We start from the raw sequence: 7,309 nt of genomic DNA, 5'->3' as shown, positions 1-7,309 counted from the left end.
TAATATAAAGGACCTCAGGTTTGTATAGTTTGGAAAAATACAATTTACTTTTAAAAATTGTGATTTGTTCCTACACAATATACAAACCCACTGTTTTTTTTTATATAAAGAAGACTCAATGATTGGTGGGAGAAATGTGAGTGAGCCTCTAGAACTGACTGGAGTGCTGCACACTTGGGCTACTCTTTCTGGTCATACGAACGAGGAGGAGTGTCTTGCCTCTGACCACTTGGGCTCGGTAATATAGGAACTGCATGATCAAGAGTCAGACTTCTGGGCCTTTTCGAAATGAGTGAGGAACCATAACTCATTCGATAAAGGGATGGGAAGAATATTTAGAGTCGGAGGCATTAATGCAAAGTTCTGGGAAGGGTTTGCATTACTGCCAGTTTCCTTCCTCCCCTTGCTAGAGGAAGGAGCAGGATTACTTTTATGATTCTAATAAAAAAAAATAGAAAGGAAACTCGATGTGCAAGCTTACCGCATCAATCGCCCGACCAACAAGTGTAGGTTCAAGTCCTATCCTCAACCTGAAAGATGAGCAGTAGAAGGACGAGGAGGGAAAGGTGGAGATGTCTGTCACTTTTGCATCCTTCTTACCTCTAAACCCTCACACCATAGGCGAGATGCAACTTGTTCTCTTGACGAAGCTAGGTAAGCAAACACTTGTGAGCATCCACCACCGGTCCTAAAGGAAAAGAGGTTTCCAAGGACCTGTGGGCAGACATGAAGGAAGAAAGATATAAATGTGGTCGTAATAAGACCGCATCTATCTTCTGGTCCAACATAGTCTTCGGAGTGATGAAATGAAGCCTACCCATCCACTGACACTGCTCTCTCTCTGAGAAAGCAAACAGTGGATGTATCCAACTGCAGAGAAGTTTCTCATGATCTCGTAAGACTTGGAAAAAGATGTGTCATAGACACTTCTGCATTAGAAGTAAGAAGTGGATAAAGGTATCGACACTCAAGGAAGGTTGCCGATCCTTCACAGGTACAGCAATATACCGATAGGACAAAGTAATGACTGATCTGGATCAACCAATACAAAGTCCAAAATGCAGATCATGAAGGATTCTGACGCATCAACAGATTGCATACCTGAGTCTCCGAGACCTAGTCACGACATGACACCCGCCTTTTGAAGGGTGAAGTTAAGAATGAACCATACAAATTGTCTATCTTGTTCGCCAATGATGTTGAGAGACGAGATGATGATTCTCGTGAGGCATGTGCACATTAGACGAGACTCAAATGCCTTCTAGAGACCGAGGTCTCTGTGATGGAGAGATAGATGTTTCTCATCAGTAGCCAAATCTCAGCCAGAATGTGGACCTACATCTTCACAGTTGAATTAAGAGAAGTAAACTCTCATGATTTTGATCATAGGAAAAGTCCCGTCGATAACACCAACCAGTGAAGACGGCCCTAATCCCTGCTGTTTTACAGAGGACTGAAAAAGTTATTCTGCTATATCATTGCTGTTCAGCAAGAAAGTCGGACCTAGCAATGAAGGTGGAGAGTCTTTCAGTAATGAAAACACAGGGAATGTACTGCTTGAAGAACTGCTTCTTCTAGGTTGGATCAGGGAGGCATTTTCTATTTACTTTGGCAGCAGAGTTACTCGGGTGGGGTGCAGGCGAAGTCTTCCATTATTTATTTTCAATTCCGGGTGAACAAAGAATAAATTGAACACCTTATGAATAGAAAATGTATATTAGAAGACAAAACTCAAATTGCCATTGCAGTGGCTGATGGGGCAGGGGCAAAAGAACAGACGACTACAAACGTCTGTTATACCATGGGGCAACAGAAAGATGATAATGAGTCTAATGAGATATATCTGTGTCTGAAAATTTTTTCAGCAGCAAATGTGGACCACAAGACATGGGCCTTATGTGGAATTCCAAGCCAACCAGAGATCTAAGTCTGTGATTGCTGGGCAGAGAGATTCGAATTGATAGTAAATCCTTGACAAAGAAGAAACAATACTAAGACGAGGAGAATCTCCGAGAGAGAGCAGTATTCTGCCACTCGCCTGACTACTTATACTGAGTTGCTTGGTAGTGCATTCCATGATGGAATGCGTTCTGCTAGAACCACTGAGTGCAAAAAAGATACACTCGATCATCTGCATTTTAACCGAAATGGGACGGAAAGAAACCCTTTTTTTCGGTTATAAAGGAAATGTGGTGTTTTAGCCAAAAATACCATTATTCATCTCAAAATCAAGACTGGAACCTCTTGGGAGGTCCGAAAGGCTGTCCTGATTTTCAGGTTAATTAAGAGAAATTACTATTCATATTGGTCACGTGCCAGAAGAATTAACTTACAGATATGCACCTATTACTCGGATGATATAACTAATAACAGAAACAGGTCGCTAGGAGAGTATACCAGTCTATTCGTAGGTTCCTCTAAATCATGCCTCCAGCCTAATTCTTCTTCATTCGAGAGACAAGAATAAGGACTAGAAGCAGACTTCCTAAATAATCTAATAAAGAGAGCGAAGGTGAAGTTTTCCCGGAGGGAGACTTCTATAGTGATATCAGGATACCAAAGACAACTGGTTCAAGCCGAACTGGTTGTCCCCAAAACAGTAGCACTGGAGAGGTGTTCAAACTTCTCGGTGCTACCCATCCTCAACAGATTGACATATGTTTGGTAAGATCCTAAGATTGAACCAAAAACATAGTCTCAGATTTGAATTCTGAGGAGTAGACTTCATAGAATTCCTCTTATTTCCTTGTTCATTCCGGTGTAACCAGGAAGAAGAGGGAAGACAAGAGAGGAGGAATTACTTTTTGCCCGCTCTTCTATGAACTTGCGGTGTTCTCACTGTCAAACAAAGCATTTATTCCCTACAACTGTTTCATTCATGTAAACATGAGCAAAAGTTGAGCGGAGTTAAATACAGTAAAAGCTGGCAAGAACTTGACACATCTTGCTATGCATCTATCTTCTTCGTGGTCGAACCTCACAAAGAGGACTACAAAGAGAACCTCCTGCTATCTCATTCAGACGCCTTGCCCCGAGGAACAACGACATCGATCTTGGCAACTGAAGAATAGCCATTCCTGGCTTTCACAGGTGAGTCCAAGCCACCAACACAGCTTGGTCCTTTCTCTCCCCCTGCGTCACTGTCATGATGAAGGGAAGAATACCTATCACTGACTGTGGATGTACAACCCCTCTTGGATGTTGTACACTTGGAGAGACTCACACTAGTACCCGACACAGCCCCGGTATCGAGACACTGTATTTTGGAGATAGCATCCAGCTCTTGCTCTGGAAAGATCAGCTAGGCAAAAGAGACAGCCAAATGTTCCCTTCCTATAGAAATGATGCAGACCCTTAGAAGTCTCGAGGTGGGACTTCTTAGGGGCGGAGAAACTACCTTCCTCTTCTTAGGCTGTGGAAGCCTTCGGAGAGGAAGGTGAGGAGGTGTCAGATGACGAAGTCGATGACCCCTGTGAAAACTCGCTGCAACATGGGAAGGAAGGATGCTATGTCATGGCAAAAAATCACACTCATCAAGAGCAGAGTTCACTCAGTAGAGTCGAGTATTCGGCTCTGCCGAACCGAGTTGAGTAAGCTGATCAGATCACTACTACATAATCATGAGTGGTAATTGTCAGGAAAGAACTATCACGTTTTCCCAATTAACTGTTCTCCTTTGAGGCTGAAGCACTGAGAAGAAGGATAAAGAGGGATTCTGTGTCTGCTGTCCTAAGTGTTCAGATCCTAAGGTCCAATACACAAGGACAGTACTTGACCATTCACCCAGAAGGCGTTGCATGCAGTTCCAAGCTCTACATAACTCCAAACCAGACTGAGGAGCGAACTCATCTGTACTGGTAAAGGCTCGTCTCGCTATCCAAGAACTTGTGATAATGAGTGGTTAGAGAGCACTAGAATTAGTAAGAATTTCTACGCTCGGCAAGAAAACCCTACTCTTGTAAGACAATAATTGGGTGAGCCTTGTCTCGCCCTGGTACTTGGTAAGATGATGAAGCCGAGTACTTGGTGACTCCCAGCGAAACCAAGGGATCCAGGCAGTAGGCAAGACTCAGGATTATTACAATACTTATCGGGAATGCCCGATGTCCGATTGTTTGGAGATCGCATAAAACCAAATCACTCTGTGAATGCCAGAAATTTCGAGGAATTTAATGGCTTAGCAAGACTCCTGATTTTTGTAATAACATCTACCGGGGATGTCTGTCTTGCATGAGTATTTGTAAATTATAGAAAACCATAACACTGTGAGAATGCTAGAAATTCCAAGAGATTCGAGCATTCAGCATGATTCCCGGGAATTGTACTAGTAACAATTACCAGGAATTTTCGTCTTGCCCAAGTGTTTGCAGATCGTAGAAGACCAAAACAATTGGAGAGTGCTAGAAATTCCAAAGAATTTAAGAGCTCGGTGAGACTCCCGAATTTTGTCAAACGATTATCGGGGTGAGGCCCCTCCTTGACTCCTTAAGAAATCGAGGAAGAATGGGAATAAAAATCAGTCCTAAATGCGAGCATTTAAGACTGGAATGCAAGTATAATTCAACAGAATACACACTTGAGGCTTCCAAAATGCAAAAACGCATATGGGACTGAGAATTGAAATCTGTCCTAAGGACAGAAGTCAGGGAGAAACTAGTCTCCAGATTTGACATAAGTTCTTTCCTCAACGATGTGAACATACTTCTGGTAGCACCCTAAGATCCCTCCAGGAATGTAGTCACCCGCTACTGAATCCTACGGAGAGCATTTTGCAGAATCCCTCCTATTCATTGCACCCCTCCCAGTGTAGCCATAGGAAGTAAAGGGAATAGGTGAGGAAGACTGGCGGCTCTCGCACACCTTCCTATCAGAATTAGCAGGAGAAGCAAGTCGCTGGCAGCCATCAACCTGCGGTGGTGGCCGTGACGTGAGTCTAGGAAAGTGTTATCGTCTGGAGAAACACTTTCCCAAAGAGGGTTATAAAATTCTTGCATGGCAAGAGAAACGTTTGCCGCCTCCGAGACTGGTCAGTTGCACAAATGTAGCTGCGGTCTGGGTGGAGTTGAGTGTGAACTTGACTGGAGGTGGCCGGTACTGCTCTGCGATGTGTCCAAGTCCTCGTCAAGGCTGAAACCTCTCAAGAAGACCAAATGGGGGACCCCCTACTGGTCTCATTGCACGCACAGTCCTGTGGGACAGTCACATCAACCCTGTGTACTGAGCAATGACCATGAGAGCGATCACCAGCAAGGCCTGAGTCACCTGAGCGACTCATTCCCTTCTTCCACCCCTTGCCTGAGTCATGAAGGTGAGCAGACTCAGCGTCATCGACTTTAGATGCACGAGAATCCATAGATTTACATGCACTCGGGTTATCTAGCAAACGAGCACCCGACACGGAACTAGTCTCAGAGATACAGCCTCTAGGACTAGCAGAAGGAGCACGAACCAAAGTTGCGCTTTTACAGCTCCCAACACTTTAGGCCAGCATAACAGTTCCTGTTCCCGAAGCAAAAGGTGAGCTAGCGGAAAACCCAATTGCCTCCTCAGTTCGAGGAGGCAGAGCCTTAGAGGTTGTCCCATGACGAGACTTCTTAGGGAGAGAGACTATCTTCTCCTTAGGCAGGGAGCCTGAGAAGTCGAATGGGAGGAGGTTGAAAAAAATATGATGATTACATAGAGGAAGATGACGATACTTGAAAAGTTCTCTTCCTCCTCGACTTCTTCATCTCCAGATTCTGCAAGACTTCTTATACAGGATGAGGCACATTTACCAGCAGAAGTAGAGTTAATAATCACAGGGCAGCCGTGAAGGCGTTATCCAGTGACGAAACTCCAGGATTACAGTGGCAAATAAATATGATTTTCAAGAGGGGAACAGTACACACTCGAGTACCAATATCACAGCATCCTATGAGTTACAGGTACAATTCCGAGGTTAGGATGTAGCCAATGCAAAGATATCCAACCAGCTATAATCAACAATCACCACTGTTAGCTTGTAAAGGAAAGGAAATATGAATAAAAAAAAAATATAAAGATACTCCTCTCGCAGCCAAGGGCACCGCCCTCTGAAGGCAGAGGAAATTTTCAAACACCAACACCACACCTTTAACTGTCTTCGGTCCACCACTTACAATGGTATAGGACGGAGATCAGTTATATGTCTATTCTTGCGACTGTGATACTCAAGCATTGTGGTTCTTTCCCTTTCTCGTTGAAGTGACATCAAGTAGATTTTGTTTTTCTTCAGAATTGGGGAGATGACTCAAATTTCCTGAGTTAACTTCTTAACAACTTTATTTCTCTGCTCCATCACTGGAGTATAGGAAAGGTTGGTCAGATGACCGCTCAGTTTGAGAATTTAGGTAGAACTAACTTTACAGAGGGTCGCATCGATAGCTTAACACTAGCTATCTCAGCGTTTACAAGAATAACAAGTACGTAGCCATATGGCTCGGAAGTCATGTGATTCCGCTACAGGTGAATAGGTCAACAGCTTCCCATGGAAGGTGTTGTGACCTGTTTACAAGAGATGATAATTGTTTATACAGACAAATGCAACCAGGCCACTGCAAGCATTGCATGGCATGGTCTAGTTTTACGTCCTGTTATGGCTATTGATCACCCTCCTAACTTGCCAATGACCCCTTGGGTCATGGGTTTATTTACAGATATGGAAAATATCTGTATTAAAATAATGTATTGCATTACACACCCACCCCCCTTTTCATCCAATAAGCTAGCGAAAGGACAAAAGAGGACAGGAAATACCAGCAGAAAAACAAAGTACAAACCTCCGAAGTTCCCCTCGGTAATTTCGAAAGCATAAGCGTAAGTTTCAAATAAATACACTGTCTCTCCCTGACGTTAAAAAGCGAAAAACACTGACCCTTAAAACATAAATTAGAAAGGCAGCCAGCAAGGCTATCACAAAAAGTGGGTTTCTATAATAATGATTAAAGTCATTTAATTATTAACATCAAACAACACATATACTCATTCAAATCAACAAAATAAAGATGGCTGAAAGCAAAAGTGGAGTGTTTACATGTGGGCAGGCAGGCCTATATGCCTACCAGATGGTAGTTACTGCCTAACCATCTTGTTCAAGAATTTAACGGCCTATTCCAGGCTATGCTGAAAGAAATTCCTAGTGTAAAGGATCAAGTGTTTGTATATCGGGTAGGAACAAATGATAAATAAAGTGATGGAGGAAACTTTAGCTGTCCGAAAAGGTGACATTTCTCTCTCTCTCTCTCTCTCTCTCCCCCTCATTAAAAATTTGTAGAACTACCATAGTTATGTT

The sequence above is a fragment of the Macrobrachium nipponense genome, chromosome 25 (assembly GCF_015104395.2).
Source record: "Macrobrachium nipponense isolate FS-2020 chromosome 25, ASM1510439v2, whole genome shotgun sequence".
In the NCBI taxonomy this organism is placed as follows: Eukaryota; Metazoa; Arthropoda; class Malacostraca; order Decapoda; family Palaemonidae; genus Macrobrachium; species Macrobrachium nipponense.
This window is presented reverse-complemented; position numbering follows the sequence as displayed.